We start from the raw sequence: 14,917 nt of genomic DNA on the forward strand, positions 1-14,917 counted from the left end.
CAAAGCGCTGGGATTACAGGCGTGAGCCACTGAGCTGGGCCCTAAGCCATAATTTCTAACTTTGTAGCTAATGTTAGTCTTACAAAGGAAACCTGGGTCTCAGGCAAGAAGGGGGTTTGTTTTGGGAAAGGGCTGTTACTATCTTTGTTTCAATATTAAACTATAAGTTGCTCCTAAAGTTAGTTCCGCCTATGCCTAGGAATGAACAAGGACAACCTGGAGGTTAGAAGCAAAATGGAGTGGGTTAGCTTAGTTCTTTTTCACTGTCATAATTTTACGTTGTAATTTTTGCAAAGGCAGTTTCAAGCGCAGGGACAGTGTGTGGTTCAAGGTTTTACGTAATGCACCTCCCAAACTCAATAAATATTAGTCGCATAAAGGAAAAAAATGCAGCCCTGGAGGAAGATGCCCTGTTGCTGGCATGGGTGAAAAAGAGGCGCTCACAGGGAGGGTTCCTTCCCTGTTCTCCAGCCTCGTATGCACCGAGCAAACAGGCCCGGAACATCCCACGTGCTCAGCCCCTGCTCCACGCCAAATCGCCTTCCCTCCCACTGACGTAACCACGGCGCATCACGTGCCTCCAGAGACCCCGCCCCCCGCTGTGACGCCCCGGGCCTCGGCCCTGGTCCAAAGTCTACCCGCCTCCTTGTGACAGAAGTGCGACTGCCAGCTGCCGAGGCGTTCGGTCCTGCCGCTGCGGCCGCAGCCCCAGGGCTGCGGGGACGGTGAGTCGCCGGGACGCATTCAGAGACGGCTTCCCGCGGGAGCCCTCCTCCCCGGGGGAACGGTCTGGGCGCCGAGCCCCTCAGGTCGGGGCGTGACCTCGGATTGTGGCGACCCCTCCCCGCCCCGGCCCGCGGCGCCTGCGCGGTGCATGCTGGGCACCGTAGTCCCCAGTCTCCGAGCGCGCTGGGGGTCGACCGGGCGGACTACAAGTCCTAGAAGCCTCTGGGCGGTGGGGCTAGGGCGGGGGGGGGTTCGTTGTGCGCGCAAAGCCCCGCGGGGCTGAGGGTCTTGTACTCTCCCGGCTCCTGTCGGGACCCAGGCACCTTTCAGCGTTCGGCTGGCTTCGGGCACCGGGCTTCTGGAGGTAAAGCAGGGCCGGCGGTTGGGGCGCGGCATGGCGGGGCCCGTACCTCTCCTCAGGGCGCTGCCGAGAGCTAGCGCGGCCCTGGGGATGTCGAAGACGCTGCGGTGGCTGGGCCCGGCGGGCGCCCGGCTGTGTGCCGCGGGGTTGTGCGCCTGGAATGGCAGCCTGCTCGCCCGCACGGTTTTCTGTCAGGGAAGGTTGTGGAAATTGCCAACTCCGTCTTGCAGTGCGAGACGGGGAGGGGAGGGGCGGGAGTTGTTTTCTCAAGGAAAGAGGGTCGGGGAGGAGCCCCGTGGCGGAGCCAGCCCCTGCCGAGCCCAGCGGGTGACCTTGGCCGTCCGGGAGCCCAACAGCGTCCTGCACCCGCGCCCGTATCGCCGACGTGTGGAGTCGGGATGTGGCGCTCGGCCGCGCATCCCCCGCGGAGATGGCGACGGCCTGGCCTGGGTTTGGGCTAGGAGTCGCGCCTTCGAGGACCTTGGCTTAGCGAGTTCCTGGGGGGCTTCTCAACAGGTGTTAGGTGAGGTGGGGCGAGCGGCTGTGAGTTCCTGCAAAGGTGGGTTCAAGATCTGCGTCAGAACCACCGGGGACTCTTGGGAAACGGGCAGATTCCTGGGCCCCACCCCAGGTGTTGCGATTCTGTAGTTCCGGCGCGCGGCCCGGGAATCTGCATTTAGTAGGCTCCCCAGATCATTCCCGGGCGCAGCTGGGGCTGAGAACCTGTCCCAGTGAGGAGGATGGCGGGCCCGAGGCAGGGACGTTCCGTAGCGTTTCTGCCAGTTTCTTCTGTATTCTGGAGCCTGATGCTGGGCAGGGCGGTGCCTGGGCAGGTGACTGCTCTCCTGGGTTCTTTGCTGCTTTCCTTGGGGCCGATCTAGGTAGAACTGGGTGGAGGGAGGCGTGCCAGCTCTGCCTTGCCCTCTGCCCTTAATCGGAAAGGTTATGCCCAGTCATTTGCCAGTGTCAGAAGACTCCCCCTCTACACATTCATTTATGAAAAACGTGAAACATATAAAAGTTGTGAACACCCACAGACCGCCCCCTAGAATGTAGAGTTAACATTTTATTGTATTTCATCACATATCTGTCCACCCAGTAGTCCCTCTTGTTTTTTGTGTCAAAGTAAGTTGCAGATATCAGTGCCTTTCCCTCCCAAATAAGCATGCATATCATTAATTAGAGTCTTAGAATTGTTTATTGGGTTTGATTTCTTAATCTTCTGAATGGTTTTTACCTTAATGGAAGCCCTGGGTGTTTAGAAATCCTTCTCTCACCCTTGAGAATTTGAAGGAGTTTGGAGGTTTTCCACAGGAGGGGAGGACCAGGGAAGAGCTTTACAGGTTCTCTTAAAAGGATTCATTTATTTAAAGCCAGGGTCTTGTTCTGTGGCCCAGGCTAGAGTGCAGCGGTGCTGTCACATTCACTGCATCCTGGAACTCCTGGGCTCCAGCGATCCTCCTGAGTACCTGGAACTACAGGCACGTGCCACCATGGTCGACTAACTTTTTATTTTTTTGTAGAGATGGCGTGTCATTATTTTGCCCAGCGGGTCTCTAACTCCTGGGCTCAGGTGATCCTCTCGCCTCACCCTCCCAAAGTGCTGGGATTACAGGCAGGAGCTACTGTGCCCGACTTTACAAGGATTTAAAAGCAGCCAGCCATGGTTCTAGAATCACCATAAGAGCAGAACATTGACTGTGTGATGTAAAGTAATACTTCAGGGAACAAAATTGTTTTGAGAAGTAGCTAACGGAATGCGTCCCAAAGGCCAGCTTGCTCCAGCAGATCACGTTGGCAGTAATTGAAGCTAGTCATCAGCTTGCAGCTCCGTGTCGGCTCATTACACTGTAAGCGTGTCCGTGTTGAACCTACCAGTTCAGTGTGTGTTTTCTAAGCTCTAGGAGAACTGGGCTGTGTAGTGCAATTGAGCTCATGGTGTTGATGCACTGGAGGCCATGGCTTTGAGACCCTTGGGCCCAGGTACTTTGTTCCTTAGCCACAAACGCCAGCCCTTAACCCTACTCAGCTGCCTGAGTGGGAAAGAAAAGAGACGCACTGTGCAAATTTGTCTCCACTTTGAGGAACGTGGTTCCAAGGGCAAGGACATGTTTTTACTCATAAGAGGACATGAAAATGTGGCGGTTAAAGTTGTGGCATTTTTTTTTTTTTTTTTTTTGAGACGGAGTCTCGCTCTGTCACCCAAGCTGGAGTGCTGTGGCCGGATCTCAGCTCACTGCAAGCTCCGCCTCCCAGGTTCACGCCATTCTCCTGCCTCAGCCTCCCGGGTAGCTGGGACTACAGGCACCCGTCACCTCGCCTGGCTAGTTTTTTTTTGTAGTTTTTGGTAGAGATGGGGTTTCACCGTGTTAGCCAGGATGCTCTCGATCTCCTGACCTCGTGATCCGCCCGTCTCGGCCTCCCAAAGTGCTGGGATTACAGGCTTGAGCCACCGCGTCCAGCCAGTTGTGGCATTTTATAGCATGTCACGTGCTGGTGAGAAGGTGGCAGGCAGGGAGAGCTCTGCAGAGGACCTTGGTGCTCCATGGGGAGGATGGAGAGAGTGAGCCAGGCTGGCAGTGGTGACAGCAGGTTCCCTTTCCCCCACGAGGGGACTTGGAAATAGATTACTGAAAATGGAAATGTGCTCCTTTCTAGGATCCCACAAAAAGTTTGTTTCTGTCTCTGCCTAGTCAGGAGTCTCCCAGCCACAGTCTCTGTGGGAGGTGGTAGAGGCTACATTGTAACACAGTGCAGCAGAGGTGGGGGTGCCTAGGGCCTGTGCCAGAACCTCCCCATGCCCAGAGGGCTGTCCACTCTGGGAGACACTGGTTTGGCGGCTCCTGAACCCGTGAGCCTGATGGCCCTGATCACCACTTCTCCTACTCTGTGAGTCATCAGGTAGTGGTCTGGTGACAGTGGTGGTGTCCTGGGACCAGGGCTGCCTAGGTGTGGAGACCTCTCCGTCATATTGAAGCTGTGTGACAGACAGGCCTTGCTCACCGCATCTGTGATAGGTGAAGAGCAGCACCCAGGCCACAGGAAGGCCTGCATCTGCTGTTAGTGCTGAAGAAATGAAGGTCCCCTGATGGCAGACAAAGCAAAACCAATACAAAGCCTGCAGTGCAGGGTGACAGGGTCCAGCAGCATTCTGATTCTTCCCTTGAAAGTAGTTGTGATGTATTTTTGGTAATACTGTATCATTTTTCTAGAAAACATTTCTTGTCACCTTTTCAGTGCTCCTGATTTGTGGGTGAGACCTGGCTTGGTCTGTACATTGATCCAGTACCATCGATTCTTACTGCAAGGAGGTGTAACGGGGTTCAGTGAACACTTGGGGGTCTTCCTGAGATGTAATTGTTCAATCAATGCTAATTAAGTCTCAATTTAGATCTAGTCCCAGTGTCTGGGTATTTCCCCCAAGAAGGAAAAGAGAACAAGGCAGGTAGGTGGAAGTAGGTAGAGAAGGGTGCTAGAGTTGCCTTGGGAGGGTTTAGGGAGAATTCCAACCCGTGTTACTTCAGGAAGAAAGCGAGCTTGGTTGTTGCAATTCTGGTTAACATGCAGGCTGGGTGCCGTGGCTCACGCCTGTAATCCCAACACTTTGGGAGGCCAATGGGGGTGGATCACCTGAGGTTGGGAGTTTGAGACCAGCCTGACCAACATGGAGAAACGCTGTCTCTCTAAAAATACAAAATTAGCCGGGCATGGTGGTGCATGCCTGTAATCCCAGCTACTCCGGAGGCTGAGGCAGGAGAATCACTTGAACCTGGTAGGTGGAGGTTACAGTGAGCCGAGATTGTGCCACTGCACTCCAGCTTGACAGAGCAAGACTCTATCTGAAAAAAACAAACACAAACAAACAAACAAAAAAAAAAACAACATGGAAACAGCGGCCTCACAGGCTGGGGAAGCAGGAGGAAATGGGGTTCTTTGCAGAGTACAGCCCTATGAACATGCTTTGTTCTCACCTGTCAGCCAGGGAGGTGGCAGCACTGCAGGACTTTGCCAGCTGAGGCAGCAGCCAGAATGTCTAAGTGACTTGCCCATGGTTGCCAAATAATGGCAGAGAAGGGCCCACGGCTGGCCCTGAAACAGCAGGGGTGGCGGGAGAGCAGCTGAGGGAGACGTGGGCTCTCCTGGCCCCATTGTGATTACTGCGTCACGAAGTTGACTGGAATTCAAGAAATGGTGTTTTTTCCTGTCTGGATTTTTGGCTATGAACATAAGTACTTTCCTGAGGAGGCAGTGGAGTCCGTCTCGGCTGCGGCTGTGTTGTCGCCCTGGGCAGTGGCCTTTGGGTTAAGAATGGCACAGGAGGGGTCGGGTGCGGTGGCTCACGCCTGTAATCCCAGCACTTTGGGAGGCCGAGGTGGGTGGATCATTTGAGGTCAGGAGTTTGAGACCAGCCTGGCCAACATGGTGAAACGCTGCCTTTACTAAAAAAAAAAATTAGCCAGGCGTGGTGGCAGGTGCCTGTAGTCCCAGCTACTCAGGAGACTGAGGCAGGAGAATTGCTTGAACCTGGGAGTTGGGGGTTGTAGTGAGCCGAGATCGCACCACTGCAGTCCAGCCTGGGCGACAGAGTGAGAGACTGTTTCAAAACAAACAAAAAAAGAATGGCACAGGAGGTCCACTTAGGTTAACCCCAAACCTCTGCACTCATTTCTTCAACACACATGGACCAGGTGCCAAGCAGAGCCCAACGATACGAGTGGGAGAGTCCCAGGATTCTTGAGGGGAGATAAGACAAGGGACAGAGAATCCCTTGGCAGGGGAATCCTCAGGAAGGCCCACGTTTGCAGGGAAGTGGGGTGTGGGCGTGTTGGGAGGCCAGGGAAAGAGTACAGGGGTGGGCTTGGGAAGGGTGGGGGCACGAGATCGTTTGGAGGAGTGTGAGTTACGATCCGGTGGGGTCATGGTAGATCTGGGATATGGTCCAAGTCCAGACTCTTCCCTGTCACCCTTAACTGTTAGATGAGATAGTGGATCTGAGGGCCTTTGAACCATGGAGTTAGTGGGACTTGCTGACTGGTCATGGTTTAAGGGGACGAGAAAGGTCTGGAGCGCCTCTCAGCCATCCAGCTTGGCAATGGGAGTGAAGTGAACAGAAGGGTCCGCTGGCTGGAGAGCAGAGTTCCTGCCTGGAGTGGCAGCCAAGCTGCGGCCCATCCACCCACTCACCCATGTTTCACAGGCTGCCTGGTGCCCTGGAGAAACTGGCCCCAAGCCCTGACCCTGCCCTCCAGGAGCTATGGGTCTGACTGGAAGATGGCCCTGATCACAACTTTCTAATTCTACATGTTATGAATGACTCTCTTGCCCTAGACCTAGAACTCCCTGACCACCTCCCTGTAGAGCTTTGAAGCCCCTGACAGGCCTCCCCTTTTCTCTGCTGGAGCACTTGCTGTCACAGAGGCAACAGCTCCTGCTGGGCTTGCCCCTGTATTTTTTATAAGTTCTTCTCAAGTGTCACTTGTCTTGCCAGGTGGATCTGCAGCTCCCTGAGGGCAGGGACAACAAGGTGAGTGACCTCTATGGAGCATCTGATGAGTCTTTTCAAACAGGTAGTCACTTAAACAAAAGAGAGAAAGGAACTTGGATGGTGATGGCTCTGCTGAGTGAAACGGCTTCATCCTTGAACCTGAAGAGTCCTGCCCTGTTCAGGGGTGAAGGCCTCAAGTGAGCACTTCTCAGGTCTCGGATTCCCCAGGCATTCTGTGTCACCTGACCTCAGGCCTTAGTTTCTGTCCCCAGCATGGTCAAGCTCAGGTTTTGTGGTGTGTGTTTAGCTGCTTTGCAGGGAGAGTGGCCACACCATTACACGTTTCTCTGTGGCCCCAGTAAAACTGGCCAAAAAGGAACTATACCTGCTGAAGGTGGTGGCCAAGTGCTCTCCGGGTCCTCAGCTCTAGGAGCCACCTACTTGATGTCAGAACTTTGGAGGACTGGATTAGCATCGCAGGTGAACACAGAAAATGGAGAATTGCAGGGCGACATGATTTCCCAAGCTCTCTACAAGCCTCTCAGCTTATCAGGTAAAAGTGGGCATCCTGTTGTGGCCAGAGGACCTGGCCCACCCATCCTCCAATACAAGGAGTGTTCCCTGCTCAGTGGAGCTGTCCTTGGTGAGAACTGCAGCCCTGCGGCAACCCCTTCCTTGATCTTCCTTCCTCCATGCCACGTTTTGTTCTGTGCCGGGCCCGATGTTTTATTTCTGTATTTTATGCCCTCCAGTCAACCCCCCACTGAAGGTGCATGCCGTTAAGACAGACATTGATCTGCCATCTTCAGTGCCTAGGAAATGCCTCACACATAGTGTGCGGTCCATACTTACTGGTTGAATAAAATGATATAGCGTGCCTGCATTTCAGCCGTCTCATCTTCCTAAGAGCCAAGATGCAGGGACCATGGTCTGCATGTGCCCTGTCGTTCCCTGAGTGTTGGGGGTGCTGTTTTGCATGCAGGGTTGAATTCTTCAGTACACATTCAGTGGGTTCGGTTCTACAGTCAACTAGCAGAGCAAAGACCTCATTAGTTAAACTGTCCTCTAAAGTCCTTGAATTGCCTATTAGCTCAGAGGCACTCCCACTGCCAGAGGCCCGGAGGGGCCGCAGCCCTGAGGAAATAGCAAGTTCTGTGTCCCATTTCCCTCCTCAGGGAAAGCAGGGGACTGGGCAGCGTCACTTCAGCTTTTTGTCCTGGGTACCATGAAATCTGTGTAAATAGAACGCATGTGATGGAATTCCATATGAGCTGCAGCTTGTGAAGCACTTAATCGGGAGTGTGAGATCCCACTCAAGTGTATTTTGAAAACCGTTTTTGGAGAATATGTGAGAAAAGAAAGAGGGCTGACAGTGATGTGGAAGGAGAAAGAGTCAGGACAGCCAAGGTCCTGTCTTGGCTCTGTCATCTGCAGGCACCTGGGGCAGCCACTTCTCTCCTCGGAGAGCGCTCCCAAGTCTGTGCCACTGCTTGCTCGCCCACTGTCCTCCAGCACTTCACAGGGCACCTGTCTTCCATGGGTGCTTAGTAAACATTTAAGACAGAAATGAATGGCAGCTTAGACTTGGACTCATTCATCTCTGATGGCCTTTCAACCTCCAAAAGGTGGTCTCTGGCCAGGTGCAGTCACTCACGCCTATAGTCCTAGCACTTTGGGAGGCCAAGGAAGAAGGATCACTTGAGGCCAGGAGTTTGAGACTGTGGCGAACATGGCGAAACCCCATCTCTGAAAATACAAATAAGAAGACTGGGTGCGGTGACTCACACCTGTAATCCCAGCACTTTGGGAGGCCGAGGCAGGTGGATCAGGAGGTCAGGAGATCGAGATCATCCTGGCTAACACGGTGAAACCCCGTCTCTACTAAAAATACAAAAAACTAGCTGGGCGTGGAGGCTGAGGCACGAGAATTGCATGAACCTGGGAGGTGGAGGTTGCAGTGAGCCAAGATCACGCCACTGCACTCCAACCTGGTCTCTGATGTCTGAGTCATAGAGAAATATATACATGGCCAAGCAGATGGCAATCCCAATCATGACGTGGGTTCCTGTTTTCCCAAGCCTCCAGAATAAGTCTTCTGTCCCAGTCAGCATGAGTGAACTCAGGGCTAGATGTGACTTCAAGTTACAGGAACTTAGGCAAAAACTGCAATTACTTTTGTACCAACCTCATAAACTTCTACGTACTATTTCTTTTCTTTCTTTTTTTTTTTTTTTGAGACGGAGTCTCGCTCTGTCGCCCAGGCTGGAGTGCAGTGGCTGGATCTCAGCTCACTGCAAGCTCCGCCTCCCGGGTTTACACCATTCTCCTGCCTCAGCCTCCCGAGTAGCTGGGACTACAGGCATCCGCCACCTCGCCTGGCTAGTTTTTTATATTCTTTTAGTAGAGACGAGGTTTCACCGTGTTAGCCAGGATAGTCTCGATCTCCTGACCTCGTGATTCGCCCGTCTCGGCCTCCCAAAGTGCTGGGATTACAGGCTTGAGCCACCGCGCCCGGCCTTTTTCTTTTCTTTGCTTTGCTTTTCTTTTCTTTTTTTTTTTTTTTCTTTTCTTTCTGGCAGTCTTAATCTGTTGCCCAGGTGGAGTTCAGTGGCACAATCATAGTTCACTGCAGCTTTGAACTCCTGGTCTCAAGCGATCCTCCTGCCTTGATTTCCCAAAGTGCTGGGATTTTTTTTTTTCTTTTTTGTGAGATGTAGTCTTGCTCTCTCGTCCTGGCTGGAGTACAGTGGTGGGATCTTTGCTTATTGCAAGCTCCACCTCCTGGGTTCACACCATTCTCCTGCCTCAGCCTCCTGAGTAGCTGGGACTACAGGCGCCAACCACCACGCCCAGCTAATTTTTTTGTATTTTTAGTGGAGACGGGGTTTCACCGTGTTAGCCAAGATGGTCTCTATCTCCTGACCTCATGATCCGCCCACCTTGGCCTCCCAAAGTGCTGGGATTACAGGCGTGAGCCACCGCGCCTGGCCTTTTGTTTTTTTTTTTGTCTTGTTTTGCTTTTTGAGACGGAGTATCACTTTGTCACCCAGGCTGGAATGTACTGGCGCCATCTCAGCTCACCACAACCTCCGCCTCCTAGATTCAAGTGATTCTCCTGCCTCAGCCTCCCGATTAGCTGGGATTACAGGCATGTGCCACCACACTCGGCTAATTTTGTATTTTTAGTAGAGATGGGGTTTCTCCATGTTGGTCAGGCTGGTTTCGAACTCCTGACCTCAAGTGATCCGCCCGCCTCAGCCTCCCAAAGTGCTGGGATTACAGGCGTGAGCCACTGCACCCAGCCTATATACTATTTCATATAATGCAGTGTATACTACTAATTCAGTTTGTTTCACACCCAGCCAGTATGAGTGAATTCTTAGGGTCAGATGCCAACTAAGAGTGATAGGAACTTAGTTAAATTTCTATACGCAAAATACACTGTTGCATCTAATGTAGTATAAAATACAAATTAGATTCCCACTCTCAGTTCCTAGAGCACTTTCTTCACCCAGCAGAACTGTCTTCAAAATAATTGAAAGAATGCCCTGTAACATGAGAAACCTAAATGTCGCAGGGATGAGCCACTCTCCTCACTGTTCTGAGGGAAAATTGCTGGAAGGGGAGCTCTTGTGTATAGGTATGTATGGTGACTGACACATTTGGAAGAAGAAAGCCTAGAGGTTTGCTTTTCCACATCCCACCCCGACCCACGGAATAGGGGGACTCAGGCAAGGCCTGGCCGCAGGCAGAGCCCAGCTCCCTGGCTAAGGAGGGCCAGGAGACATTTGTGTCTGAATTAAGACTCTTCCACCTGGGTGACTGTGAGTGGCCACATGTCTTGACTGCACTTACCTGCTTGGTGCTTTTTTGTAGATTGCAATGCTGTGTCTTGATCTCACCCAGTAGACAGCTGGTTGAACAGAGTCAACCCAAGACTGTCCATTTTGTGTCTGCTCGATACAGGCAGACGGAAGGATTTTGTTTAAGGGCTCCATTTTGAGCGCTTAAGTGATGGTTCTTTAGGTTGATGCTGTTTCTAAAATTAGCCTTGTAGTTACCAAGCCCTGCCTGTGGGACAGGTGCAGATGACTTGTTTATTCACTTGTGGTTGTTCTGTGTCTGTTTTTTTCCTTTTGCTCTGCATTTCCTCTCCTGTCTGTGCTTCCTTCATTTTCTCTGCCAGGACATGCAGGAACAAGCTCTTGAGCAGCGATCTGCCTGGGAGGCAGTTCAGAGTCCCAACGAGATCACTGGACCAGTTGGGAGGTTGGAACTGTGTCCTCAGCATGGGCTCCATCACTCCCGTTTTTATTTTTCATCCAGTGGGGACTTTCTTACCAGCCCTCCTTGGTCAGGTGACCTCCCGCTGGGTCTCCTGGCAGGGTACTCCTAGGCTAGCAGGACCTTGAGGTCATTACATTCCAACTTTACAGATCTAAACTTTCCATTTGCCTGGAGTACCGGGAGGTGATCTGGCAGAACTGACTCATTTGACCAAACTCATGGGAGACCTACGTAAAGGCCATAAGGGGCTGATTTTGGAGAGGAGGCCACTAGCCAGTCCAGGCCTCTGGCTTGCTCTACAGTGCATTTTCTCCTGTATATGAAACTAGATTATGTAGTCTGAGGTGTGTTTCCGGATTGAGGAGGAGTATACTTTTTTTTTTGAGATGGAGTTTCACTCGTCGCCCAGGCTGGAGTGCAATGATGCAATCTCGGCTTACTGCAACCTGTGTCTCCTGGGTTCAAGTAATTCTCTTGCCTCAGCCTCCCAAGTAGCTGGGATTACAGGCATGCGCCACCACACCTGGCTAATTTTTGTATTTTTAGTAGAGATGGGGTTTCACCACGTTGGCCAGGCTGGTCTCGAACTCCTGACCTCAGGTGATCTGCCTGCCTCAGCCTCCCAAAGTGCTAGGATTACAGGTGTGAGCCACTGTGGCCAGCCTTTTTTTTTTTTTTTTTTGAGACAGGGTTCCCCACTGTCATCCATGCTAGAGTGCAGCAGTGCAATCATGGCTCACTGCAGCCTCCACCTCCTGGGCTTGAGTGTGCGTCCCTCTTCAGCCCCCCCCCCCCCCCAAGTAGCTGGGATTATAGGTGTGAGCCACTGTGTCTGACTTATAATGAGCATTTTGAAGAAGGAATCATGTAAGGGTGCTGCCCACCATTAAAAAACTAGAAACTACACATCAGTAGAAAGTTTCTGTATGTGTACGTACATATAAACAAATCCCCTAAACTCTATGTGTTAATATGTGGTATGGCTGAGTGCAGTGGCTCATGCCTGTAATCCCAGCTCTTAGAGAGGCAGAGGCTGGAGGATAGCTTGAGCTTAGGAGTTTGAGACCTGCCTGGGCAATATAGCGAGACCCTGTTCTCCACAAAAAGGAAAAAACAAAGACAAAAAATATGTTATGTATGTAAATACATCTAAAGAAGAATCACACTGTGCTACTGCTTTTTTATTCACTCGCTGCTGTATCAAAACCATTTGTCTGTGTCAATAAAAATCTATATCATTGGCCAGGTGCGGTGGCTCATGCTTGTAATCCTAGCACTTTGGGAGGCCATGGTGGGTGAAATCACCTGAGGTCAGGAGTTCGACACCAACCTGGCCAACATGGTGAAAACACCATCTCGACTAAAATACAAAAACTAGCCAGGCGTGGTGGCGGGTGCCTTTAATCCTTGTTACTCGGGAAGCTGAGGCAGGAGAACTGCTTGAACCTGGGAAGCAGAGGTCACAGTGAGCCGAGACTGCACCATTGCATTCCAACCTGGGCAATAAGAGCAAGACTCCATCTCAAAAAACAAAAACAAAAAAAACTATATCATTTTTTAGGGGCTGAATACAGTTACATTATATAGATAATCACATTCATGTAACTAGTTCCATTTTCTTGAACATCAAGACAGTGGTGCATATAAACATCTTTGCCTGTGAATCTGTGTTTACACGTCCATTTACCTCTAGAACAAATACCCTGACGTGGAATTGAGTCAATAAGACAGTACAGGTAGAAAGGCTGTCCAGAAAAGTTGTACTGATCCACTATGCTGTGGCCCCGTGCTGTGGACGGAGTGTCAAGTGAGAAGTGGTTTGCCAGGAGGTTTGACTAAAATTCAGCATGATATAAATTGCACAGTAATTGTCGTCGTCATAGTTCCTAGAGGCCTTACTACTTTTAGGTTTAGAACCATTCTTCGAGTCTGACTGACTTTGCTTCTGCTTAAGAGCAACAGTGTCACTGGGCGCGGTGGCTCACACGTGTAATTCCAGCACTTTGGGAGGCCGAGGCTGGTGGATCACAAGGTCAGGAGATCGAGACCAACCTGGCTAACGCAGTGAAACCCCATCTGTACTAAAAGTACAAAGAATTAGCTGGGCATGGTGGTGGGCGCCTGTAGTCCCAGCTACTCAGGAGGCTGAGGCAGGAGAATGGCATGAACCCGGGAGGCAGAGCTTGCAGTAAACTGAGATTGCGTCACTGCACTCTAGCCTGGGTGACAGTGCAAGACTCCATCTAGAAAAAAAAAAGAAAGCAACAGTGTCTTCTTTTTTCTTGTGTACTTCCTCTCTCAGGCTTGTGTGGCCGGCTCTGAGTGGTGTGCCCTTCACCCATGGCCTCGCCCGTGCCTCATCACAACTCTTGATTAGGGGCTGCTCCTGCCACCATATCACAGATGGAAAAAAAATCTGAGACTGGAGAGTCAGGTGGTAGGGCAGGGTGGTGGGCATGGGGTCTGATGCCTGTGCCCCACTTGGTGCAAGATTCTGCCCCTGCAGCTCTGCCTGTGACACAGGGCTCATGCTTCTGTTGGAGGGCACAGTGGTGTTTGGGGCCATGTGGTTGGGCTAATGTCTTTTTTGTCTTTTTTATTTTATTTATTTTATTTTTATTTTGTTTTTTATGTTTATTTATCTTTTTTTTTTTGAGACAGAGTCTCGCTCTGTTGCCCAGGCTGGAGTGCAGTGGTGCAATCTTGGCTCCCTGCAAGCTCCAACTCCTGGGGTCACGCCATTCTCCTGCCTCAGCCTACCGAGTAGCTGGGACTACAGGCGCCCGCCACCATGCCTAATTTTTTTTTTATTTTTAGTAGAGACAGGGCTTCACCATGCTAGCCAGGATGGCCTCAATCTCTTGACCTGTGATCTGCCTGCCTTGGCTTCCCAAAGTGCTAGGATTACAGGTGTGAGCCACCGTGCCCGGCTATTTTTTATATTTTGAGACAGAGTCTCGGACTTTTGCCCAGGCTGGAGTACAATGGCATGATCTCGGCTCACTGCAACCTCCGCCTCCTGGGTTCAAGTAATTCTCCTGCCTCAGCCTCTCGAGTAGCTGGGATTATAGTCACATGCCATCATGCCCAGCTAATTTTTGTATTTTTAGTACAGACAGAGTTTCACCATGTTGGCCAGCCTGGTCTCGAACTTCTGACCTTGTGATCGGCCCACCTCTGCCTCCTAAAGTGCCATAATTATAGGCATGAGCCACCGTGCCTGGCCGGGCTGGTGTCTTATCTCTGCTGAGACTCATCATGGTCGAGGAGGAGCATGCAGGGTTGGGTGGGAAGAGAGCCAGCAGATGGGAAAACCAGATCTGTTTTCTGGTCCTTTCTGTGACTTAAGTTGAGCTTGTTTTGAAGTGTTGAGAATTCCCAAGGTATTAGATACACCCATGTTCAAGTGTTAAAATAAATAAATGGTTCAGAGCCACCAGCGATGTTATCTGAGGGAGGGACTGTCTCTCGTCCTGCTTCCATCAGGACAATGGGAAATGGGCCATGTCCAGGATTTCCCAGGCCTGCCTTGCTAGAACTTGGCAGCTGAGGACAACGGTCCCAGAGAAGGGGATACATTGGCAACCTCCCTGAGTCTTGGGAGGGCTCAGCCTCACTAGAGACTGCTCTGCAACTGAGTGGACCTTGGTGGAAGGCCTCCTCCTCCCTCCTCCTCACCCAGTGTTGGGAATAGGGTTCCTCTGGTCAGCAGCTGAAAGGCCACAGAGAATCCTGCCCTGGTTCCACATGGACTGGGGTGGCTGGATTAGCCCCAGGTTTGGGTAGGGCATGGTGGAGAAGGGAGTGGAGAGGGTTTGGGACCCAGGAGCAGTATCACAACAGAGGCTCCCTTTTGAGCACCTCCTCACTTGGAGCACTTCCTTTGTGTCCCTTTGGTGGGCACTTGCATCCAAATAGTGCATGCTCTATTGACGTTCACTGCACACCATCGTCCTCCTCACCTCCTCCTTGAAATGAGCTGAGGTCATGCTGAAATGAGCACTGGGGTTGCAGAAGAATGTGCCCTCCCTCCAAGGCAACCAGCCACTCTTCTCTTG

At 51.6% G+C, this 14,917-nt stretch overlaps 1 protein-coding gene across 1 annotated transcript in view; it reads left to right on the top strand.

The window, feature by feature from the left end:
• The first annotated feature begins 933 nt into the window (after window positions 1-933).
• CDIP1 (cell death inducing p53 target 1) overlaps window positions 934-14,917 on the top strand; it is a 28,906-nt gene continuing 14,922 nt past the window's right edge. The window contains 1 exon segment of the mRNA XM_010353911.2: window positions 934-1,090. The gene's annotated coding sequence lies outside the window, so the exon portion shown is untranslated.

This window comes from Rhinopithecus roxellana, chromosome 20, assembly GCF_007565055.1.
Source record: "Rhinopithecus roxellana isolate Shanxi Qingling chromosome 20, ASM756505v1, whole genome shotgun sequence".
NCBI classification, from domain to species: Eukaryota; Metazoa; Chordata; class Mammalia; order Primates; family Cercopithecidae; genus Rhinopithecus; species Rhinopithecus roxellana.